Source organism: Aricia agestis, chromosome 20 (genome assembly GCF_905147365.1).
Source record: "Aricia agestis chromosome 20, ilAriAges1.1, whole genome shotgun sequence".
NCBI lineage: Eukaryota > Metazoa > Arthropoda > Insecta > Lepidoptera > Lycaenidae > Aricia > Aricia agestis.
This window is the reverse complement of record NC_056425.1, coordinates 8271960-8299410: the sequence shown is the minus strand read 5'-3', so window position 1 is coordinate 8299410 and position 27451 is coordinate 8271960. Positions and strand designations below refer to the sequence as shown.

At 37.8% G+C, this 27451-nt stretch overlaps 1 protein-coding gene across 3 annotated transcripts in view; it reads right to left on the bottom strand.

The window, feature by feature from the left end:
• LOC121737026 (Down syndrome cell adhesion molecule-like protein Dscam2) overlaps positions 1-26396 on the bottom strand; it is a 232974-nt gene extending 206578 nt beyond the window's left edge. For all 3 annotated transcript variants that reach the window (XM_042128548.1, XM_042128546.1, XM_042128547.1), the window contains exon 1: positions 26226-26396. The gene's annotated coding sequence lies outside the window, so the exon portion shown is untranslated. The remainder of the gene's footprint in view (positions 1-26225) is intronic.
• Positions 26397-27451: the final 1055 nt, after the last annotated feature.

Sequence of the window (27451 nt, the reverse complement as noted above, 5' to 3'; positions counted from 1 at the left end):
ATTTGTCTAATTACCGTACCCATAAAAATTTTAAGTTTTATTATCTAAAAACTATAATTAACTGTACCACGCCAAATTTATTATTGTATTCGTATCTTTCATTACTTTCACATTTTAATGAGTTTAAGTCAAATTAGCAAAGAAATAAAATTAAATAAAGAAATTTAAAAAACCCCCGCTAAACAACTTTAAAAAGTAATGAAATAATATATTTTACTGACTTTAAGTTTAAATAATTCCTAAGTGTAAAGTGATATTTTAGTCCACAATTGTTGTCACGGTGTGTCGGGGGACCGCCAACAGTGTCTTTTGCATTTTGTATCGCCATGTCACTGATTGTCTCGATTTGGTTTGCTGTGAACTGACCCTTAAACTATAATGGTATGTGAAATCAAACATCTACATTAGCGGTCCCCCGACACACCTTGACAACAATTATGAACTAAAATATCACTTTACACTTAGGAATTATTTAAACTTAAAGTCAGTAAAATATATTATTTCATTACTTTTTAAAGTTGTTTAGCGGGGGTTTTTTTAAATTTCTTAATTTAATTTTATTTCATGCTTTTTAAACTTGTGTTGGTTATAGTGCAGAATAATTATGTTCTGTTGATAGAACAGGATCATAATATTATATCCCAATGAATACCATCTAGGAATGTCCTTTTGGATGAGGCCGTCAATATGAGTCTAAACATGAAACTTCCACTTTGGGTATTTGGGTAATATGGAGCTCGGCTCCTATAGAATCCAGGTAATGCTGCAGCAGCAGCATGCAAAAATTTATTGGTTATCTACGTCTTACTAGTTGTCGCAATTAAAATGAGCCCAAACACGAAACCATTGCTATTAGTTGGTGAGGAGCTGGGTATCCTATTGATTACCAGGTGATGCTGCAGCACCAGGTCAACTTTCCATTAATGTGTAAATATGTGTAAATATGTAAATGTGTAAATATTCATAAATGCGTGACATTTATGAACTAGAATGCAATAAAGCCTACCGAACGACTGCAAGTTGCTAATCGGCACTTCACGAACCAGATGAACCGCGATTTTTCAGCACGGAGCAGGCTGATGATGATGAACTATAGCTAAGAACACTCTCAATTAAGTCAGCTTTCAAACAAAAAAAAACCAGATCAAAATCGGTCCATCCGTTTGGATGCTACGATACCACAGACAGACAGACAGACAGACAGATAGACAGATAGACAGATAGACAGATAGACAGATAGACAGATAGACAGATAGACAGACAGACAGACAGACAGACCGACAGACAGACACGTCAAACTTATTACACCCCTCTTTTTTGTCGGGGGTTAAAAAAATGGTAACGGCAAATAATGCCAAACCTGAGAATGGCCGACTAATGTCCATACATGACTGCAAAGACGGCTACCGCGCCGGAACCGCGTTTATAGTGGGTAAACACGGGTGACACACGGTCACGGCACGGTCGCCGTGCTATGTGAAAGCTGTCTAAGTAGCTCATACATTTCTACTTTGTACGGCACGGCGACCGTATGCATGTGAAAAGGGCCTTTTTTTGTTGCGCAGGGGAAACCCATCATGGGTGCCCCGGGTTGGGGATGTGCCTTAGTTACAAACTGAAGCACCCCGAGGGAATGTGGGACTCTTACCCACTAAAACCACCTGCGGTTTGCCTTCAGCCGTATACGGAGGGATGTCCTGTCCTCCACGACCGGCCGATCTACCTCAAAAAGGACCGGACATCCACCAAAGTTAGGGATCGCTTATGCAAACTGAAGCGTTCCTCTCGGCGCCGGGACTAGCTAAGCCGGGCAGGTTCCCATCCTGACCCGGAGCCCCGTGGGACGGGACTTATTAGAGGTTTCGCATAGCGACGCCTCCGCACTTCCGTCCTACGCCAGCAGAGCGGAACGGAGGATGGATCATCCTCTCTGTTCCGCTCCGCGGCCTCTTTCTGCGAAAGGACGGTTTCACAGAAAGAGACCGCCGCCTGCCAGGCCTCATCGCTCTCGAGCATGCAGCGTTGTTCGGGAGCGAGAGGTCTCCACCTAGAACTGCTACGAGATCCAACGATCGCACACTTCAAGGATATGCTGGGACGTGTCCTCCGCAGTGCCACATTCATGGCAGGCTGGCGTTGGCTCTCTCCTGGCGACCTTACACAAGTACGCACCGAAGCACTCGTGCCCGGTGAGCACCTGTGTAAGGCGGAAGGTGAGGGGTTTCTACTTGCGGCGCATCCACGCCTCAAGAACTGGACGCAAATCCTCGGCGGTACGTTTTCCGCACCGGGTCTGCGCCAGATCCTCACCCCACCTTCGTAGCAACCACTCTTGCCCCAGTTTTCGCACCCGCGAGAGCTCCTCCCAATTCGGTGACTCACCGAAAAGTGACCTCCTCTGTGAAACAAAGAGGCGCACCTCGGCGAGCACCATAGCCACGAGTTCCCACGGGGGATCTCTAGCCAGAGCAATGGCTGCCACCCAGGAGACCGTACAGTACCCCCTGATAACCCTCACCGATATCGCAGCTGGGCCTTATGTGAAAAGGGCCTAGTCTAAACCGCCCGAATCAGGCACAAGCACACAAGCTCGAATTCTGGTAACTTGGTTAAAAGTGGTTAAAAGTGGTGGTCAAAAGTAGTTACACGATCATTCAACCGTCAGCCTGGATCAGACTGGTGGACCGAACTGATGCCAGACTGACCGTGTAACCTATGTCTTAGAGAGCAGAACTTATATCATTTAAGGCAGCGTCTCCATAATCCATAATGGGCCACCGGCATTATGGAGAGGCAGCCTCTCCAAGCCAAGCTGCCAAGCGATTCCAAAAATGTAAAAACATAATCTTCGTCTATGATTGCCCACGATCTACGTCGATTTTGCATGCTATACAGGGTGTAACAAAACTAAGTGATAATACTTTAGGTTGTGTAGGGGTTCCCGCAATAGAGTTCGCTGAGAAAGTAGCAGCGCCGAAAGAGTAACTTTTTTTTCACCTTTATATGGAAAATTCATGACGCGGCGGTCGCCCATACAAATTACCATAAAAATTTTGCTCTTTCACCGCCGCTACTTTCACAGTGAACTCTATACAAGGTACACAATACACACCCTAAAGTATTATCATTTTGTTTTGTTACCCCTTGTATACATCTTCACAAATCGCCAATCAGGCTTATCCATCTTGGCGCAACGTGCCGCTTTTAGACGCATAGTTTGAACAAGTCCAATGCAGTCTTAGCTCTCCTATTAGCTAACAATGTTAGGTCTACAAAGTTAGGGCATACTTGCAGCTAGTAATTAAGTGAGGGATCCCAGCTAATCTCGTAAAGGGAACCGACTGAGCCGCTAAACTGATTTATTAACCCAAGTTACCCATAACCATGATTAAATGTCTTGGGAGGTTATAAAGATTCGATATAATTTTATTTGTAAGTTATATTCAAAACATGCAAAGTTTGAAACCTAACGCGACCTCTCCATGTTGGTCTATGTTGAACAAATACGGGTGATTACAATAATTACCGTCAACCGTCTGGAGCATACAAGTCTTTACTTGCCCATGTTCCCCAAAACTAAATAAATTAGCCAAGACCGGAAAAAATTCAATCTGCTAACCGACGAACTTCGATATAATGTGATGATGATGATACTCATGATCCACGTCGATTGTACTGTGAAGTGCTACATAACACTAGCACAACCGGACATGGGAACATGATCCAGTGCTTAAGTACATCCGCCCAAAAATATTTGTCATGATAAAAATGGTCGCTGTTAAGCATTAGTGTCCTAACCCACAATTTTTTTTGTTGTCAAATTTTGAATGCAGTCTTGTTCTAAATCATCTAAAGAACATAACTGCATTCATAACTTAATTACGTAATTTTTTGTGGGTTAGTAGTACGAATGCATAACAACGTCCAAATATGAGTTACTTAATTACAAAAAAAATATATATTTTATACTTCTTGTATAAGTATAGCGTTTACGTTGAACGGATAGTCAACTACATGACATAAACTTTAATTATTTTTTGCTGCGTGTACAAGTAATAATACGAGAGCCCTAGAACATTTTTTTTATTACTAGAGATCGCCCAATGGTCGAAATTCGACCTTACTTGCAACGACATTCGGACTACTACCTATATTTTGTGTAAAAAATATTGACTTCATCATAGTTTTTTTTCAATTCTTGTCTCTGGGACTCAGCTGATCTCAGACTGGCCGATTAAGCATTGTCTAATAGTATCTAAAATTAAATAAAAAAAACAATAATCCATTTTCAATTTGTCAACTTGTTGTCAGCAGACTTCAACCATAAATAAAATAGGCTTGTCACTCAAAAATCTGTCATTTTTCCTAGTAGTAGTGTCGTAGTGTGTGTAACGTTTTATTTGTTAAAAATATATATGATAAAAGCATAATTTTAAAATAATATTAGCTCGATGCACTCCTTCACCATATAAACTATAACTATGCGAAATTTCATGCACCTACGTTTCCCCATTTTTCGTAAAAAGGGTTACAAAGTTTTTCTCTCACGTATTAATATATAGATAATAGATATCCTAAGATCCGACCGTAAAATCCTGCATGAATCGTTTTTTTCAATCAAATATATTTTAAAATAATCTTTAGAACGCATAGAATGGATTAATGTTGGGTTGCCTTGTTAAAAGTAGCCGCAAGTACCTCTAGTTGAGCAAAATGAAAGCCCGTAATACAAACTTGCGTGTATTCAATAGAAAAATAAGAACTAAGAAGGAATGACATTGAGGAATGACAGGACACTACGCATAAAAATAAAAATAGCAATCTTGCGGGTTCTCGACGTCCTCAAATTCCGCCAGGCATAATATTTATAGGCCTGAACATTTCTCTTAAACAAAAGTGATGGCAACCCCAGTTTACGGCTATCGTGCAACTGGCAACCATGGATATTCATGCACAAAATGCATAAAACTTTAATTTTGTATCAAAATTATTTAAAAAATCGATGCTTCAATTTTGATGAAGAACTATGTCTGTTTACGGGCTGGCAACCCTAGGTTGCGGCCGACTTAGAGCTGGCAACCATTTATACCTTATTTTGTCTCGTCATTTTCTTTCAAATGATGTAAAATTTACTGAAAAAAATATTCATACAAATTATGCATTTTTCTCATGAACATTAAACTTAATAAGAGGTACTTGCGGCTACTTTTGACAAAGCAACTCAACATTAATCCATTCTATACGTTATAAAGATTATTTTAAAATATATTTGATCGAAAAAAACGATTCATGCAGGATTTTACGGTCGGATCCAATACTATTACTATCAAGCTAATTTTTTGTGAGTAGCTTCATTTTGATAAGACGAACAACATTTTTATCTGCGAAAAATCTTGAAAGTGGTAGCTAACAGAAATAGAAAGGATTTCATACTTTGACTTGATGGTCCTAAAATATGGATTGTTCTATTTGTAGGACAATGTTACTCTTAAACTATACAAACCAAGTTTTGTTGATTGCAGAACCCTCTAACGGAATCCTAACCAGCAATTTTTTTTGTATATTGATAGATTAACAGTCATATAATTTAAGAGTAACATTGTCCTACAAATAAAACAGTCCATATTTTAGGACCATCAATTCAAAGTATGAAATCCTTTCTATCTCTGTTAGCTACCACTTTCGAGATTTTTCGCGAATAAAAATGTTGTTCGTCTTGTCAAAATTAAGCTACTCACAAAAAATTAGCTTGATAGTAATCAAATTTTTTCCAGGGCTCCCGTACTATAAATAAAAATAAAATACAAGGTTATCTTGTTTAAAGTATAAGATTATATAAAGCAGCTCATTGTTATATCGCAATTAATAAAGTTTAATACGTTTCGTACAAAGGCGCGATCGATCAGGTCCGTTAATTTCTATATTTATTTGTGCTCACAACAATGGCGCTGAAGGATTTCGCTATTGGATGAACGGGAATTATTGTGTTATAGCATTGCCGGCATCATGGGCAGTCCTCTTCTATTCTAATGTTGAAAGAAATGGTACCATTTTAATTTAAATTCTAGAAAAAAAATGTAAGTGATCTATGAGAGGGTTCAAACTTATTATTGTCCGCCCTGACTGGGACTAAATATTAAATTGTTGCAATTTTAACGTGGGAGAGCCATGCTTCGGCACGAATGGGCCGGCTCGACCGGAGAAATACCACGTTCTCACAGAAAACCGGCGTGTAACAGCGCTTGCCCTGTGTTTCGCCGAGTAAGTGAGTTAACCGGAGGCCCAATCCCCTACCCTATTCCCATTTCTACCCTCCCCTATTACCCTATTCCCTCTTAAAAGTCCGGCAACGCACCTGCAGCTCTTCGATGCTGCGAGTGTCCATGGGCAACGGAAGTTGCTTTCCATCATGTGACCCGTTTGCTCGTTTGCCCCCTTATTTCATAAAAAAATAATTATAAAACTAGATGACGCCCGGAACTCCGTTGCGTAGAGATTCGTTTTATTACCCGGAAAATCGTGCATTTTCTGCAATGAAAACTATCGTATTTTTGCCGTCAAATTTCAATTTGATCGGATTAGCCGGGTGTGAACAGGTAACAGACATAGAGAGAGTTACTTTCGCATCCATACTAATATTATAAATACGAAAGAGTATCTGTCTGTTACCTCTTCAGTCTTCAAGCCCAGACCATGGAACCAATTTTGCTGAAATTTGGTATGACTATATGGGTTCCCGCGGATAAACGAATTTTGGCGCAACGGAGTTGCGGGCGACTTCTAGTTTTTAATATTTTAATAATAAGTAAGGATGACGAACAAACCCGCGGACATTAGCCAGTTTAAATAATTGCTTCATTAAGCCAGTTCAGAATTACCACAATTTAGGGCACTCCATTCTCACAGTATGGCGGACGGAGATTATGGTTTTTATGGGTGAATTTTTGTTAATTTACGACTAAAATTAACATATTTTATGACTTTCGGATAGAGTCGGATTGAATTTAATCACTTCATTTGGTTAACTGCTCGTTTAGGGAACGATTTAATGGAAAATACTAAGGAAAACAGAGAAAATGTTTTTAAATGAAGTATAAAAGTTGTTATTTTGATAAAAAAAATATCAAAATAACAACTTTTAAGTATAATTAAATAAATTTTAGTTTTGAACCACTAGAAATAAATCGGTTTTTGTTTCGAAAAAAGTAGGACTTTACAAAATATACCTAGTGTAAAATTAGTTATTAACCACTCAACAGGTAACGGACAGACAGACACACTTTCGCAGTTACAATATTAGTATGGAAAGTGCCTACACACGTTTACACAAGAAACAATCAAAACACAATCTGTACACAACAAATAATTGTAAAGCAACCCGCCATGTTACATGTATAGAGAACAATGATAAAATCCACGGCTACCCTCCAAACAATTATTCGACGCCATTCAATGTTTGACATTACCAAACATCATGATAAATTGCTTATTGGCTTACGATGATTAATTAGGTTAGGTTTAAAGATTCTTTATTATCAACAAAGGCAAGCTGCCACTTATTTGATAACATTAATTACTTAATGTCTAGATACAATTTCATCGTTCGTCGTCGAAAATACAATATAAGTAGGTACAGTTAAATTACTGGTACATAAAGGCATTTGAAACATTTTTTGAAAGGTAAAAAATGTGTACGTACCTCACATTTAACAAAATATAGCTAACTGATTACAAAACCTCAGGTTATTATGTTATTACAAAAGGTATAGACAGTAAACTAAATCATTTTAATTTGCGTTAATAATATAACATTTTAAACTTTCGCGTTGCATAATAATTAAAACTTAAGCGTTAAGTCTCGTTAATAATATGTTCGGCTAATTGCTTTTTAAAAACATTCAAAGATTGGGAGTGTTTAATGCGCGAGGGTATGCGGTTGTATAGCTGCGCTCCTTCGACAGTAGGTGTCGACTTGCCGTAATTTGTGCGATGTTTAGGTATGACGAGGTAGCTCGCTCGGCGCGTACGGCGCTCGCTAACTTGTTTATGTTTAGTGAACGAAAGGTTAGTGTGGATATTCCTATTGAGCGTTTTGTGAATAAAAAAGCAAATGTGGTATTTGTATAGTTTTTTAATGTTCATTATTTTAGTTTCGTCGTAGATTTTAGATGTTGGTGTTAATCGGTTATAGTTAAAAAGAGTTTTGATAATTTTATTTTGTAATATTTGTATTTTATCTAATCTAGTTTTAGCGGCCGATCCCCAGATTTCGATGAGATAGGTAAGATGCGGTTTTACTAGGGAATTGTAGATCGTGTAGCGTATATTTTTTGGGATACATCGTACAATATTACGCAGAGATCCTCGAAGTGTTACAAGTTTATTTTTAATTTTTTCTAGATGGGTATTCCAAGTTAGTTGAGCATCAATGGTTAATCCAAGATATTTTTCTGAAGCCTTTTGTTGGAGAGGTATGTTATTAATTGTTAATGGAGGATGTTGTGGGATCCGCTTATTTTTAGCTTTAAATATTACATAACAGGTTTTAGTTATATTAATAGTTAACAGATTATGTTGGAACCAAATGTATATAGAATTTAAGTCACTTTGGGCTTGTGTTATTATGTCATGTATAGATGAACCAAAGTAAAAAAGACATGTATCATCGGCGTAGAGTGTAATGTGACCTTTAAGACCCAGTTCTTGCAAATTATTCACATAAATTAAAAATAGCAAGGGGCCCAAAATTGAGCCTTGGGGGATTCCAAAGGTAACCGGCAGTGCACTACTTTGAGTATTATGGTCAAACTTTACAATCTGGGATCGTCCGGTGAGATAAGACTTGAGTATTTGTAGTGCTTTACCGGTTATTCCTATCGCTTCCAATTTACTTAGGAGAAGGCTGTGGCTTATAGTATCAAATGCCTTTTTTAAATCTATGAATACTCCTAATGCAATATTTTTTTGGTCAATATTATGTTTAATTTTAGTAACCAGATCAATAGTGGCTGTTAATGTATTACTTTTAGGCCTAAATCCATATTGACGATCCGAGATGTAGTTAATTGAGCTTAAGTAATTTACAAGCCTTGTGTATAAAACCTTCTCGAGTATTTTTGACAACGTCGGTAAAACAGAGATAGGTCTGTAGTTACCTGGATCGGTTTTTGGACCAGATTTATGAATGGGGGTGACCTTCGCCGTTTTTAGTGAGTCTGGAAAAGTACCATCTTCTAATAATATGTTTATGCTATCGGTCAACTTCTCCACTATTAGGTGTTTAGTGGATTTGATTATCTTTGTGCTGATTCCATCTAACCCTACGCTGCAGTTAGAATCTAAGCTTTCAATTATATTTAAAATTTCAGTTTTTGTACATGGTTCGAAATTTGAGATATTTTGAACATGGGGCATGGATTGTGGTAACGCTTGTGAATGATTGTCATGAAAGTATTTGGGAATCTCATTTGCTAATTTTGGCCCTATATTTGAAAAGTAATTATTAAATTCTTGGCAAATGAGTTTGGGGTCTCTTATTTCAGTAGCTTCTAATATAAGTTTCGAAGGAGCACAACTATGATTTGTTTTATTAGTGGCGAGTGAATTTATTAGACTCCACATTTTCTTTGGTTTATTTAAGCATTTAGTAAACTCTTTATAATAATAGGTATTCTTTGTGACTTGTATTAGTTTGGCTACTTCCCTACTCTTTTTTGTAAATTGCTCTAATAGCTCATCATTTTTATTATTTTTAAGCTCTGTCCATAAAACATTCCTTTTATTGATTTCTGAAATCACATTATTATTTATCCAGTCTCTCTTTGGTGTATTTAAAATTTTTGTTTTCATTACTTTACTGCTATCTATACAACGTCTAATTTGTTCTTCAAGTTTTGTAAAGTTGATAGTGTCACTTGATTCTTCTGCTAAAGATTCTTCCATAGATTTAAGAAGATGCACATAATTTATAGCTTCATATCGTAGGTAGACCTTCCGGGGTGGCTTTGTTTTCTTAATTTCTAGGTAGATATGTTTGTGATCCGATAATGATGAATTAATGATAATCATATGAAATTTGTCTTCGCTTAGGTTAGTGCTAACGTGGTCTAGTATAGATTGCTTGGTGTTTCCTTCACGTGTACAATATGCTTTTGATATTTTATTTATAAGTGTATGTCCTGATTCCTTAAGTAGTTGTTTATATTTTTTGGTTTTACTATCGCTTGTTAAAAGATCTACGTTAAAGTCTCCAAACACAATCGCCCTTCGTCGTGGTTCTAATTGGGCTTCATATTCCTCTGCAAAATGGTCAAAGTTTGTGTGTCCAGGATTGTACACTACTCCTATATCAACCCCGTAGTTGTTTAAATGTAACCATAGAAAGTTATTGCCTCCGATATAGCGGGAATCTGACAAGCAATGCTTAAGGTCATTATGCACATATGCAGATACTCCACCTCCTGTTGTGTCTGTCCTGTAGTTGTAATAATGCGTGTAGTTATCAAGTTGGAATTGTAGTGCTTGTTCTTCGGAGCGAATCCACGTTTCAGTAAGTAAAATGACATGAACTTTATTTGGTATGGACTTTATAATGCATTTAAGTTCATCGAACTTCCCTTCCTTGCAAATACTGCGTGTATTTAAGTAGAGAAATCTTATGTTTCATAGCTGGTTAGTAGTTCATAGGTGTTCTTCTCTGTAACTTGAGGTAGGGGGGTTTGAAAGTTTAGTTTTTTGTAATAGTTTGTACGATAGTTGGTAATCCCTTGATATTAGATTACATCTTAGCATGAATAATACTAGCCTAGTAAACGAATGATTTTAGAAGCTCATATCGAGGCAATGATTGGAGATAGATACAAAGTGTAAAGGACGAAGTTGTAGAGAATGAGAATGTTTGGAGTAGTTAGGAGTATGTTTATCTCCCAAATACTCGAAACAAAGTACCAAAGTTAAAATTTCTGCTTTCGACTTTTCCAAGCAGACCCCCATTTTGGGCATTCGTTTACTAGGCTATACATTGTAGGCATTATTTGTGCTTGCTGCTTTCGGCAAAAATGCTAACTTATAGCCCAAACGATTAACCAGCGAGCTGAACTTGTATAAAATAACGTGAATGCATAATAAGACTCCTAAAGAGGTAAGAATGACCAGCAACTGTGGAGTTTCAGTCGCAGTTACTTTATGAGGTATCCAGTTCTAAAGGTCTACTTAACCTTTGATGAAGTATAAAGCTCAATTTCTTTATGTTATTTTATAAATTTTGAAAACGCTGAAGCGATGTTGCTGAAATTTGGTAAAGAGATACTTTTAATTCCGGGAAAGGATATAGGATGCTTTTGATCCTGGAAAAATGTAAGTAGTGAATTTTAAATTTTGTTAGTTTTGCTAAAACTCGAGTACGGCTAATCCGATTTGGCTAATTTTAGTCTTGAAATATTTGTGGAAGTTCATGGAAAGTTTATATTAGAAGGAAAGTGTTATTTTTTTTTTTTAATGAAATAAGGGGGCAAACGAGCAAACGGGTCACCTGATGGAAAGCAACTTCCGTCGCCCATGGACACTCGCAGCATCAGAAGAGCTGCAGGTGCGTTGCCGGCCTTTTAAGAGGGAATAGGTTAATAGGTAAGGGGAGGGTAGGGATGGGAAGGGAAGGGAATAGGGGAGGGTAGGGAAAGGAATAGGGTAGGGGATTGGGCCTCCGGTAAACTCACTCACTCGGCGAAACACAGCGCTAGCGCTGTTTCACGCCGGTTTTCTGTGAGAACGTGGTATTGCTCCGGTCGAGCCGGCCCATTCGTGCCGAAGCATGGCTCTCCCACGTATAAAGTATGTATTTATGCACATCAAATGAAGTGATTAAATTCAATCCGACTCTATCCGAAAGTCATAAAATATGTTAATTTTAGTCGTAAATTAACAAAAATTCACCCATAAAAACCATAATCTCCGTCCGCCATACTGTGAGAATGGAGTGCCCTAAATTGTGGTAATTCTGAACTGGCTTAATGAAGCAATTATTTAAACTGGCTAATGTCCGCGGGTTTGTTCGTCATCCTTACTTATTATTAAAATATTAAAAACTAGAAGTCGCCCGCAACTCCGTTGCGCCAAAATTCGTTTATCCGCGGGAACCCATATAGTCATACCAAATTTCAGCAAAATTGGTTCCATGGTCTGGGCTTGAAGACTGAAGAGGTAACAGACAGATACTCTTTCGTATTTATAATATTAGTATGGATGCGAAAGTAACTCTCTCTATGTCTGTTACCTGTTCACACCCGGCTAATCCGATCAAATTGAAATTTGACGGCAAAAATAATACGATAGTTTTCATTGCAGAAAATGCACGATTTTCCGGGTAATAAAACGAATCTCTACGCAACGGAGTTCCGGGCGTCATCTAGTTTTATAATTATTTTTTTATGAAATAAGGGGGCAAACGAGCAAACGGGTCACATGATGGAAAGCAACTTCCGTCGCCCATGGACACTCGCAGCATCGAAGAGCTGCAGGTGCGTTGCCGGACTTTTAAGAGGGAATAGGTTAATAGGTAAGGGGAGGGTAGGGATGGGAAGGGAAGGGAATAGGGGAGGGTAGGGAAAGGAATAGGGTAGGGGATTGGGCCTCCGGTAAACTCACTCACTCGGCGAAACACAGCGCAAGCGCTGTTTCACGCCGGTTTTCTGTGAGGACGTGGTATTTCTCCGGTCGAGCCGGCCCATTCGTGCCGAAGCATGGCTCTCCCACGTCAAAAGTGATACAAAGTTCACCGGGTCATCTATATATAATAAAAAAGGTGCATCTACGAATAAAGCCAACTTTTATATCACAGTTAAATTAGAATGAAACTTCAGTCGCATATATTCGAAAGACTTGAAGTCGGATCTTAACAAGGAAACTTTTGGAGTTCCATACCAATTCGCATGCATTAATTTATCTGTTCAAACTTTTGATTCCTTTCGGCACTATTAAGTCTCGATTCATTTTTGTCTTTCGAACGAGATATTCTTGTATAATATAATATATATAATAACTTCGCATCACTTTCCTAATATAAACCTTTGACTTCGACAAATATTTCACTACTAAAATTAGTGAAATCCGTTTAGCCGATCTCGAGTTTTAACGAGACCAGCAAAATAAAACATTTATTTTTGAAGATAAATTAAAGATGTCGAATTTTCAGTGGTTGGCATTATTGAATATTGATATCGAGCAAAAACGACAAAATTTTGTTACGTAGGTATCCCTCTTATATCCAACCCAAACTGAACATTAAATTGCCTAGGTTAGGCTAATCAAGTGTGGTTGACATTTCTCACGTTTGTGGTTGCCTGCGGTTGTCAGTGGTTGCGGAACTGATGGTCGGGCTGTGTAGTGTGCAGTGTGTGTGGTCGAAACCCATTTCACTAGCTAATGAACTACTTGTTAAGTTTGGAGTGAGCTGTGAGATGTTTCAACGATCGAACGAGCAAACGGGTCACCTGATGGAAACACTCGCAACATCAAAAGAACTGCAGGTGCGTTGCCGGCCTTTTAAGAAGGAATGCGCGCGTCTCTTCTTGAAGGTTTACAGGTAGTATAGGTCCCGGAAATACTGCTGGTGACAGCTCGTTTCAAAGTTTTACAGTGTGCGGCAGAAAGTTACGCGAGAAACGCACGGTGGAAGCCTGCCACTCATCAAGGTGATGAGGATTGTATATTTTTCGCGTGGATCGATGGTGAAAAGTTGCAGGATACAACCGATACAATCGATAGAAAAGTTTGATAGAAAACAGACCGAATCCAATAACAAAGAATGAAGCTGCATTGTTATTTGTTGATTAAATTAATAAATTTAGATAAATGCATAATTTCGTGAGCATATGGACATTACCATGTTCACGCATAGCCTCCAAGTCCTTTGTAATTGAGCATGTTATTAAATTATAACGGTTACCTAAGTACACCTACGAAGTTATGATAGTGCCTACAATAATTACTCTTCCTTTCTGGGTAAGGAGTAAGGGATAACTAATAATGTTCTCTTACATTAAGCCCCTGGGATAAAAGGTACAGTCGACAACAACCCCGCTTTGTTATTATATTATTACTAAAGCAATAAGGCATGTGGTAAACTCCATATGTTCGCGACTGTACGGGGTTTTGCAGTACAGGGTGTGGGAAAATGATCCTTGATATTATATATGTTGTATTTCTAATGCGTTGAAAACTCTTTTGTCCACAGAAAAATACCACACAGACCTGTCACGTCGCCACACAAGGACGTCATTCATTACATAAACAATGGGCCTGTGAAATTGGATTTACAATAAAATGGAGGGAATTCAAATGCAAGGTGACGCCATGTTCCAAGATGGCGGCTTTAAAAGCTTTTTAAAAATGGTAAAATAGGATGTCAGTTGGTTAAAATAACCCTTTTGCTGATGCTGATAACGCTATAGGCACTATAATCTAAACAGCATTTATAATGGAAAAAGAAGTAGTAACATCCATACTTCCATACTAATATTATAAATGCGAAAATGTGTCAGCTGTCTGTCTGTCTAATACCACTTCACGCCCAAACCGCCAAACAGATTTTACTTTACCATTGTACTTTGAAAGCGTCCGTGGCCTAATGGGTAGACCTTCGGTTCGCACTCCTAGAGGGTGCAGGTTCGAACCCGGGTGGAGGCGTGTACGGTGTACCTATGAGACATGTTCTGATCTCAAATACATAATACGGACGCCGCGATCGTACGGTGAAGGAAAACATCGTGAGGAAACCCACACATAATAATTGGTCCCAGACGTATTGAGTATTGACTCTAGTTCTTTCCTCTGGACTAGGCCGACCACAGATTTTAGAAGTAAAGGCCGACTATGATGCGAGAATGCCGTATGCGCTCGGGCAACCATACGGACATTTTAAAAAATCTTATCCCAGGCACTACTAGTATTTGAGGAGTGGTTACTACGCTCTGAAAAATACTGTATAAATCATCCACAACGGATGTAAAGGCCTAGTTTTTTTGTACTTTGAGTCCCGGGAAAGGACTCAAAGTACAAAAAAACTAGGCCTTAGTTTTTTTGTACTTTGAGTCCTTTCCCGGGACTTTTTTTCAGGAGTTAGGGCTCCCACACAAAACTACGAATTCGCATCGCATCGTAATGTCATTTTTATTATGAATTTTTCGCAGATATTTGTGATGCATCTGAATTCGCAGTTATGTGTGGGAACTGGGAGCCCTTATCCCGGAAAAATGTACGATGTCCACACGATAAATTAATTTTGTCGCCATCTAGTTTAACAATATGGCGGCACGGCGCCCTCGGAGCAATGTAGCCAAAAAAGCAAAGTAGTCAATAAGATCCATTAATTCTATCCTTAAATCATTACCCACAGGTTATATCCAGGATCATTGGAGGAGATAATTGTTAATTTACCATACAACCCGTTCTGACGTTGACTTACTGCTTCAACGTGACTTGTGTTTTCACAACTACCCTTCATTTCCAATATAGGAGGTTCTCTTCATTTAACACGGTGAAGATAATATCAAAGCTAAGTATAAAAAATGCTAGATGATGGCCACCAGTAGAAATGCGAAAGTATAGACAAACTGCGGACATAAACTTTAGGTGCCGTTCCGATCTTTACTGCAGCTAATCGCGACGACAAAAATTCAATTAAAATGCCAGTTTATGACACACTATAGTATATGTCATAAAGTAGGATATTCTACGAATAATAAAAACTAAGGAAAAGTAACTCCGTCAAAAAACATGCTCCACAATACTTGTCAAAAAAGTACCTAAATTTCAATCTATTTGCAATATTTAGGTGACCTTGAGCGGTACTAGGCTGACGTTACATGACAGATCAAAAGGAACCAAATTTAAAACGGTAATAGTATGGGAGTTACGATTCCTTAGTTTTTATTATTCGTAGAGGATATTATTTGAATTTTTAGGAATATAGTCTGTCATAAAGTGGCATTTTAATTGAATTTTTCGGAACGAAAAAAGATCGGAACGGCAACTGAAGTTTATCTCCACAGTTAGTCTATACAGTATACTTTCGTTTACTATATAGACAAACTGTGTACATTTCTACTGGTGGCCATGCTAGGACTATAGGAGAAGGTTTTGTATGGCCACCGTATAAATGCGAAAGAAAGAAGCACTGACAGTTTCCATCAAAAATAACAGATATTAATAACAGATGAAGTCATCTAGTCACAAATTGAATTGATGTGTGTAAGAGGGCACTGGACTCTTTAAATTTTTTTTTGCGTCCAAGTGGCCCGGTAAAAAAGTGTCATTTTCAAAACCAGAAGCTTGAACAGGTACGGTTTAGCAAAATATTATGGTTTTTTTTAATGAAATAAGGGGGCAAACGAGCAAACGGGTCACCTGATGGAAAGCAACTTCCGTCGCCCATGGACACTCGCAGCATCAGAAGAGCTGCGGGTGCGTTGCCGTCCTTTTAAGAGGGAATAGGGTAATAGGGGAGGGTAGGGATGGGAAGGGAATTGGGGAGGGTAGGGAAGGGAATAGGGTAGGGGATTGGGCCTCCGGTAAACTCACTCACTCGGCGAAACACAGCGCTAGCGCTGTTTCACGCCGGTTTTCTGTGAGAACGTGGTATTTCTCCGGTCGAGCCGGCCCATTCGTGCCGAAGCATGGCTCTCCCACGTATAAAGTATGTATTTATGCACATTAAATGTCACGTAAATCTGTGGAGAGCGTTCACGAAATCCCCGCTCAGATTTAACTGTCCGTCCAACTTTATTTTACCACTGCCACCACCCTTATTCCAACCTTATAAGGATCGTTTTCACAGGCATAATAAAAGCGAACGGGTTTTACGAGGTCGTATTTTTTCAGGTAGCAGCCGGCCTGTTTATCTTCCATATTTCCCCTTTTCAATTTCTCATATTTTTGCGCGCGTACAATCAATTTTCTAGTTTCGCTATTTTCAGTTCGGAAACCGGTTTTAACCGGTATTTATTGGTTTTAATATTTGTCTTTTGTTTTGTACAACGCAATATTTGTTAGGTACTAATATGGAATACTAGATGACGCCCGCAACTCCGTCGCGCCAAAATTCATTTATCGCGGTTTATCGCGGTTTATTGCGGCAAAACCGTACATTTTTCCAGGATAAAAAGTATATATGGGAATATTTTGAGACCGAGAATGGGCACATTCTCGGGTATCAAAATATTCCCATACCAAATTTCATCAAAATCGGTTCAGCGGTTTGGGCGTGAAGAGGTAACAGACAGACAGACGGACAGACAGACAGACAGACAGACACACTTTCGCATTTATAATTTTAGTATGGATTACGCAAAAGTCGGCTACTAGCACATACCGTAAATAATCCGACCAAAATCTGACATATTGCATACGTCGCATTGGAGTATTGACAGAAATGTTGTCAATCTTCGAACAAAACTTTTTGTTTACTGTCTGTGCTGGTGCTGCTCTCGCGTGAAAACATTGCAGCAATATATGATATCCTAATTGTAGTATCAGAGAAGTTGATTCCTAGGCAGATGGGGGACCTACGTAGATTGGTCGCGTTACGTCAAACCCAGCCGACAGATCACAATTAACATTGAATTGACATGATCCAACCAACGTGGTCGGTCAACTGCCTAGGAATTTCTTCGACGGTATATTTAGTTCAACGTATCTGGGGGCACGGCAGTGCCCCAGCCAAGCTTTTTAGCAAAGGTACGTCCGTACCATACTTTTCTCGAAGCGGTTCGCGGCTATTTCACAACCCCTTTATCTTCGACGTTAACAAAGCTAGGGATTTAGAATTTCGGTCACTAGGAGCAAGTATTAAAACTAGCTTAACCTCCAAATTACATGAAATATCGATAAATAGTTTAACAGTTACGGATGGTCAAAGTTACTCCATTTTGTCACTCACTGACTGACAGATCATCAATCATCATCTAAGGTACTTCTAGCAGACTTAGAACCTTGAAATTTGGTACCCAGATAGATCTTTATTCACAATGAAAGGAAAAATTATGAAACCGGCCAAGTGCGAGTCGTACTGGCGTATAGGGTTCCGTACCGTAAATTTGTATGGGAGCCCCCCTTAAATAATAAGTTTATTTAATTTTTATTATTAATTATTAAAGTTTAACTACAATTAAGCTTTTTCTGAAATTTTCAAAAACCTTACTGTTACCATTATGGATATAGAGCAAAAACGGGAAAAAATCATGTTTGTTGTATGAGGCCCCCTATTAATAATTAATTTTATTTTAATTGTACTGTTAGCTTTTATAACGACAACAGAAATACATTTTTTGTGAAAATTGCAACTGTCTAGCTATTGCGGTTCTCGATATCTAGCGGTGACATACGGATAGGCGATGGACAGACAGCGAAGAGTTATTAATAATAGGGTCCCGTTTTCATCTTTTGGGCAGGGAAACCTAGAAACTGAAAAATAATTAATATAATAATAATAAGTACTTTATTTAATAACAGAAAAGATTTTTATGTTTGTAACTTTGCAAGAACAGTATGAGTTTCGACTGCATATTTGTTTTACATACAAAAGGCTTTGAGTTAGTTATGTACTTAATGAAATGGTATCAATTGAATAAAAATAGTATTAACAACGTTAACAATGAAACAATAATTAAAATCAATTATGATATAAATGTAATCAGTACTGCAATATACGCTCCTTACTCGCTCGATATATAGGAGTTTTAAGTTATCACATGAAATAAGGTGTGCTCCTTTCCTGCGAGGAACGTCGAGACGCTTACATCAGTGCTGCTATGTATTCAACGGTAATGCTAATAAAATGACCACCTTCAAGTATTAAAGCTTAAGAGTCAATTATGTATGAATATAATAATCGACTCAGAACTCGAATTATTTACGTTACGTTATCAACCTTTAGAACTAACGAAGCCTTAAAGAAAAAATATAAAGGAGATAGAAAATTAGTGCTAAGCTAAGAACAAAAAAGTTATAACGTGATTTGAAAAGAAAAGAAAAAAAACCTTAAAAAAAGAAATGAAATCCCACCAAAAACATTTAAAAATGTAAAAGGAGCCAAGCAACATAGCTTTAATACTTCTATCGTCAAAAGTTTTCAGATCACATTCAAGCCAAGCCTTCAACTTATTTTGTAATTTAAATAAAAAAGATTTCTTTATTTTATAATTATTTTTAAATTACAATAAAACTGCATATTTGGAGGATTTCAAGTATGAAATCGTGTAAGTATACACAGACGGCAAGCGTAAAGTGTTTTAATATGTAACGACGCATGTGGCCGATGGTACGGGGTACCCAATAAATTCAATAAGTCGCTGATTATTTCTCTAGTGCTCATTGCCAAGCCACTATAATAATTATAAAATAAAGAAATCTTTTGATACATTTACTGAATGTTGATTTAAATTACAAAATAAGTTGAAGGCTTGGCTTGAATGTGATCTGAAAACTTTTGACGACAGAAGTATTAAAGCTATGCAATATTTTGCTTGGCTCCTTTTACATTTTTAAATGTTTTTGGTGGGATTGTGTATTGTGGTGAGTGACCCGTCTCGCTGCCATCTTGTAAATATCACTTGAAAAACATAAGCTTAGCAGCCACTTTTCCATGTTTGTTGGCGTTTATTTTTTGTATGCCCTAAAAACAAGCCAAAAAACACGGCCAATATCAACAACATGTCATCATCACATCAATTTTTTAGGACTCGCTGACGCTCGCAACTCCGTTGCGCCAATATTTGTTTATCGCGCGGAAACCGTATATTTTCCCGGGATAAAAAGTATCCTATGTCCTTTTCCGGGACACAAAGTATCTCCAATCTCCATACCAAATAGCAAAATCGGTACAACGGATCGAACTTAATAAACTTAAAATGAACCTGTATAAAAATTATTAATTATTAAACCCTACTTTTTTAAGGAAAATTATTACTAAAAAAGATACAATAACAATGCTTTGCTGCGACATAGTACTCTAAGTTACACCGCGTATGTTTTACAGTCGGTTCGTAGTTATTTTACCTTGGAATTTCTATGAAAGTGATCCTTACATCTTTGTAATACAGGACACAGTGAAATAGCGCGGTGTGCAGGATTCTTGGCCTCATTCGGATATGAGCTCGAGTAACCTTTTGCTTTATTAGGAGCAACATCCTGTATACTTGTAAGTCTTCGTGAACAAAAAATTGTATTTTATTTAAAAAATTACAATAAAATACACAAAACATGCGTTTTGGCCGATTCCAAGGCCGCTTAGTGTTTCAAACAGCTTGGACCCCTTGGAATTACGCCGAGATGTAGCTTCACTCTGCATCCTCTATCGGTTGTATCACGGGGAGTGCTCTGAGGACTTGTTCGGAATCATACCACCTGCAACTTTTCGCCATCGCCCCACGCGAAAAATATACCATCCTCATCACCTTGATGAGTGGCAGTCTTCCACCGTGCGTTTCTCGCGTAACTTTCTGCCACGTACTGTAAAACTCTGAAACAAACTGTCACCAGCTGCAGCAGTATTTCCGGACCTATACGACCTGCAAAGTGCAAACCTTACCAAAGAGCGTATTCCATCTTAAAAGGCCGGCAACGCACCTGCAGCTCTTCTGGTGTTGCGAGTGTCCATGGGCGACGGTAGTTGCTCGTTTGCCCCCTTATTTCATAAAAAAAAAACACCGCGAGATTACAAGCAATAGTTTGTAACGATTTATTTAAATAGCGGTAGTCGCGCTCTCATTTACATACCTTCGCATATCATCGCGATTCGCGCGGTGTAGCGACCGAATCGTGCGTTTGCGCTGCCGCATACAAATTGGCCCTTATGTAAGTATACAAGATGCCAAGTTATATTTGAGCTGAAAGGTGTCAGTAAACGTACTTAGTGGGTAAAAGTTGAAAGTCAAACAGTGCGGAAAGTGATGCCAAGTTACCCAGCACCGTGTCATTTGATACGGAGCCAACTTAAACCTTAATAATATCTTGTTGTTTCTGTTACACAAACAAATTTTATATACATATTAGTACTAGATGATGCCCACGTCCGTTGCGCCAAAATTCGTTTGTAGCGCGGGAACCGTACTTCTGAATAAAAAGTATCATAATATTAAGTCCTTTCCCGGGACTTAAAGTATCCCCATACCAAATTTCAGCAAAATCGGTTCTACGGTTTGGACATGAAGAGGTAACAGACAGAAAGACATATTATGTTTATTATATTACTATGGATTTAAGATGTTTTTTTTTTCAATACCATCAAACATATTTTGGTTGCCTGGAAGAAACCGCTGAAAGCGGTAAGGCCGCCTATTTGCTATGTTCCTTGCCTAATGTTGTTTTTGTTATTTTATATTGTTTATAATGCAAATAAAGAATTTATAAATAAATAAATAAACATAGTTACCATATCAAGCGAATATGTTCTAAAAGTAAATACCGACCTCTTTTGATATCACTTATTTTTATCGTTGATTGAGAACTTGACTCTATCTATTAATACATTTAGGTAATATATTTTCTTAATTCAGTTTTATCGTAAATAAAAAAGTATAATAAAGCAAGTTTCAAAATGCATTCCAAAAAATAAAATATTAGTTTTTTTTTATATTGATAACAATGTGAATACTTGCATTTAATTAACAGCTTACTCAAATTACTGTATGTAATGTAATGTAATGATAATAATAAACCCGGATACAGTTAGTGTTGTGTGTCGCAGTGAACCTACTGACTTTCAGTGTATTGGAACACAAATATTGGACAACTCGAGGGTAGTCGTAGAACCGACCGCCCGGTGCAAACGAAGACGTCGCGCTAATGCAGTCCCCTCGTGACCACGGCCGTTGCAACACGGCCGAAACGTCGAGAAAAAGTATGTACTCGTAGTAGCATTACTACTTAAATAAGTCGCGTTAGGTCCCGATTAAAAAGTTAAATTATAATGCAACGCGAAAGTTTAAAATGTTAACATGATATACAATTTTCAATCAAATAAAGTTCCAAGATACTGGAATAATACCACATATTATAGCTATAAAAAGCAGACGTTTTATAATTATCACATGCTTCAACTTTTTACTCTAAAAATTCCACTGTTCCATCTCTTTAAAAATTCATCGCACACATGACGTTTTACTATTGAGATTTAAAACAATGCGATCCTGCAATCTGCATGCACCTCTGTAGTACGTATATAGTATAATGTGAAATTGTGAACGCTGTTTGCACTCTATGTGATTCGTTGAAAATTGTACCCATCTCTTTTTAGGGTTCCGTACCCAAAGAGTAAAAATAGGACCCTATTACTGAGACTTCGATGTGTGTCCGTCTGTCTATCTCCAGACTGTATCTCAAAAATCGCTATAGCTAGACTTCTGAAATCATAATATTAATACGCGAACGAAAAACTTTGTAACCCTTTTTACGAAAAATGGGGAAACGTAGGTGCATGAAATTTTGCACAGTTATAGTTTATATGGTGAAGGAGTGCATCGAACTAATTTTATTTTGAAATCATGCTTTTATCATACATTTTTTTAACAAAATAAAACATTACACACACTACAACACACACACATGAGAAATGACAGATTTTTGAGTGACAAGTCTATACATTATACGAATTATACTCTTTTATTTTATGGTTGAAGTCTGTTGACAACAAGTTGACAAATTGAAAATGGATTATAGTTTTTTTATTGAATCTAAGATACTATTACGGCCGTTCCCAATATTTGATCTATCTCTGGTTTTGCCCTACTAGAGATAGGAATAGCTCACATTAGACATTAGAGACATATATTTTATGTCAATTGTGAGCTATTCCTATCTCTAGTAGGGCAAAACCAGACATAGATCAAATATTGGGAACGGCCGTTAGACAATGCTTACACGGCCAGTCTGAGATCAGCTGAGTCCCAGAGACAAGAGTTGAAAAAAAATTATAAAGTCAATATTTTTTACAAAATATAGGTAGTAGTCCTAATGTCTTTGAATCTAAGGTCGAATTTCGACCATTGGGCGATCTCTAGTTTTCACAGATGTGTATTTCTGTTGCCGTTATATATAACAACAAGTATTAGTACTAACAAAGTAAAATTTAAAATTGAGGGGGGCTCCCATACAACAAATTTGTTTTTTTTTTCCTTTTTTTGCTCTACATCAGTAATGGTAACAAGTAGCCACATGAAATTTTCACAAAATCCTGATTTTTAATTTTAATATTGTTACTACTTTAATAATTGATAATAAATAAAAATTAAATTAATATTTAAGGGGGGAACCTATTTAAAAAACTTCGTTTTTTTGCCTACTTTCTCGGTGCGGAATCCTTCGTGCGCGAGTCCAACTCGCACTTGGCCGATTTTTTATACTGGCTCATTCGTCCGCGTAAATCCATATTATAAATAGTAAAGTCTGTTTGTAGGTGTGTCTGTTACTTCTTCACGCCTGAACCGCTAAACCAATTTTGATGATATTTAGTATGGAGATACTTTGAGTTCCGGGAACGGGCATAATATGAAGGCTTTTATCCCGAAAACGTCAACGTTGCCATTACAACTTGACCAGCCATGAAGTTGATGTTCATGAAAGTTATCTTATATCTTTAAACGAGCAATTCTTGTATATATATATATATATATATATATATAATTGGAATCTCGGAATCGGTTCCAACGATTTTCATGAAATTTAGTATATAGGAGGTTTCGGGGGCGATTAATCGATCTAGCTAGGAATCATTTTAAGAAAATGTCATTTTATTTGTGTTTTATCGAATACCGAGCAAAGCTCGGTCAACTAGCTAGTAATTATAATAAGGGTAAGACTACAACTTCAGAGTCTAGAAACCAGTGTAGACGCCAGAAATTGAAGTTTAAAATATAAATATTATGAAGCTAATTAAATAAAAGTAAGAAAAAATGCATCAAAGACAGGAAGTACCCTCTTTTATTCTATTAAGATGTTAGAGGTTCACTTTTTGCATAGGTAGGACTTTTTAGTCCTATGCAAATAATGAAACTCTTTCCTTCAGGTACTTCAAAGGAAAATTATACAATATGGCATCACTATGCCATAATAACATTACATTGTTGTTCGTCTCTCCGTCCGAGCTAAAGTCCTAAAAAAATCATTCCTGAGCCCGACTCGTACTTGACCGTTTTTAGAGTTCCGTAGTATCTACAAGAAATCCTTTATTCGGGTTGGCCAGTTAATTAAGTACAATCCATAACTTTTAAATCCCAATAAATAACTAATAACAATAAAACTAATTAATCAAATAACCCTCAGAGCAAAAGTACGGCTTTTAATTAAAAACTCATCGTTAATCTCCGTCGCGTTTTGTTTTTAAAGGATAACGGGAACTATTGTAATAAACCCGGTATTACAACTTCATCTCCCCTCAGTAGTGTCCGACCGTTCGGCTCGACAGGCTTCGGCTCGAGCCGAAGCCTGTCGAGCCGAACGGTCGGCTTCGGCTAGTTTTGGCCTAAGAAGCTTTCGGCTTAATCTCGACGAAAGCTTCACTTTCAAAGCGAAAGGTTTGAGAAAACAAATGAGGATTTTCGATGTTTCATTTGTCACCAGGTGGAGCTTAGTAGCCGAAGGGTCTCCCTTAACAATCGTCGTGTCAAACAGACATATTATATCAGCTATATCGTGACATATGATAGCTGTTTGACATGAAATACCCTACGGCTACATAGCTCCACCAGATAGCAAATGAAGTAGCAAAAACCCGCATTGAACGAACAGTAACCCTTTGATTGTTGCGTGTACACCATGTGTACATAAGCGAACAACTTTCATTGGCGTCTGTTCTGTGTCTGAATGTATTTTGGATCTAAATTAACTTCCTGTCTTTTTAGTATAATATATTTGTATGTTCTAACTTCTAATTTATTTTAAATCCCATTTAAATGTTTAAAAGACGACTATTAAAAACTTACACTTGCGGCCATTGTGTAATACCTACATTCTTGTTAGAAATTTGTATCTTTCGGCTTCGGCCTTAAATCAACCTTTAGTCAGACATGACCAGCTAACATCCTAACTACATAAATTATGATTAAATTTTAGTGATGAAGACGGTTTAATGTATCAAAGACAGGTTAACTGTTAAACGTACGGTATAAAAGTTTTATAAGTCTATTAGGACCAACATGGGGCCAACGCATCGAGCCAGCCCATTGGGCCAACGTGTCGAATATACAGGGTGTAACAAAACTAAGTGATAATACTTTAGGCTGTGTACGTTACGTACGTAGTTCACTGTGTAAGTAGCAGCACTGAAAGACCAATTTTTTTTTCACTTTCGTATGTGCAAGCGCTCCAGCGCTACAAGTTTCCCCATACAAAAGTGAAAAAAAAATTGTTCAGTTTCTTTTCAGATTCAGTGGTCTTTCAGCGGTGCTACTTTCACAGTAAACTCTCTACAAGGAACACATACACACCCTAAAGTATTGTCGCTTAGTTTTGTTACACCTTGTAGAATGTTGCTACCAAACATTGCCTTGGGTTAATGTGTACAGAGGGCTTTACAATACAACAGTATCTACTATTAACCAAATAAATCAGCAAACTAGGTGATGATGATGAACATCAAAGAAAATAAGTTTGCTCGCTGTGCCACGGGTCACAACACACATACATAAAAACATGTCAACCGCATTTTTTAACATTCTGACAAGAGGGTTGGTTTTTACGTCGGGAGAAAAACCTTATTTTGACGCTGCGCCGAAGAATTAGACATCACATTTAGATATTAAAATGTTATTTCTTTAAAATGCACTATAATATTATAAATACTAATACCATTGGCATAATTATCCTAAACATAATTATTATTATAACACTGTAGTCTATAGGTACGTACTCCTCGCATGACAAAACCATCAATGCTTTGAAAATGCTCCATATTTTAACATAGACTTGCATCAGAAATACAAATACGGGGATTAATAAAGTGGATATTGCAAATACTAGATAACACACACAAATAAAAGCACATGTCTACGGAGTACGGACATACTGATAAATACACCTAAAAGCACTGAAATAACCTCAAAAGCCATCACAGGGCATTGACTTAGTGCATTGCACAAACTCAAACCTTTATCTAGGCTACCTAAATTGAATGGGAATGCGAATTTTCATGAATAACACTTGTATGTTTACGCGTATATAGTAAAAGTGTCACTCACCCTGCACGCGGGCATCCACCGATCACTTATCCACGGGAAACATTGTACACGATACACCGTATATATCCCGAGAGATCGCCGTGAGATTCGTGTGAGATTTGTGTGAGATTGTGTGAGATAGATGAGATTCAGCACGCGGTAGGCGGCGGCATGCTGCTCGCGCGGGCTGTACCGCTCTCGCCGCCTGACTGATCAGTAATCGTTGTCGGAGGCTGCGCCCGCCGCCCCCGCCCGCCCTCGCTCCCCCCTGCTACCCCCCACCCCCGCCTCACGTAGCGCCGTAGATGCGCACGTAGGCATCAACGTTTAAAACTCATTTGGAATTCCACATTTTGACATTCGGAGTTTTAAATTTAGAACGCGATTTGGGGATATAATTAAGACTGGATTAATTAAACGTTTATTAATGGTGAATAAGTTTTCGTCTGTAAAGTTTTCAATAAAGTTACCTACTCAAAAATTAGGGTACCGCCTATTTTTAATCAAATTAATGTGATGTAAAAATGTTTTAATTTAGGCATTGGAAACGACATCTCACATCGCATAAAATTTTAGAAGCAACTAATAGCCAAGTTTCATCAGCTGCCTACCTTAATTAGCCCGAGTTACTTTAGACAAGTCATAGTATTAATTGATACCAAAATTATTTATTCCACAAATATTTTCGTCTTCAAAATTTTGCTCGACAAAAATTACCTGCGCCTAGGGACTGTCGCGTACGAAATTAGCGAAATTTAAAAGTCTAGGCATCAAAAATTCAAGTCTAGATTTTAAAACACAGGCGTCTGGTCCCCATCTATTGTGTGCCAGGCGAGGGGTTAACAGCTAGTTTCGCAAGGGATTTTTGTGTTTGAAGGGTTAAGGGGCATCGCATGACCGCCTCTATAGACCTAATCCTTTATTGTATGTCTCTTATAACTGTAAGGACCTTTCTACAAAAAAATAATTTCTTTCTCCAACAATTTGAATTATAACAGACCAGATAAAGACATAGATACCGGTTGATGCCCGCTCCGTTGCGCCAAAATTCATTTGTCGCTGGGAACCGTACGTATCCTATTTCCTTTACCGGGACACAAAGTATCTTCAATAAACCAAATTTCGGTAATTTCGGTTCAGCGGTTTAAGCGTTCAGAGGTAACAGACAGACAGTCAGACTTTCACATTTATAATATTATGTAGATAATAGTATAGATAGAATGCCTAAAGCTAGTATTAGTATTACT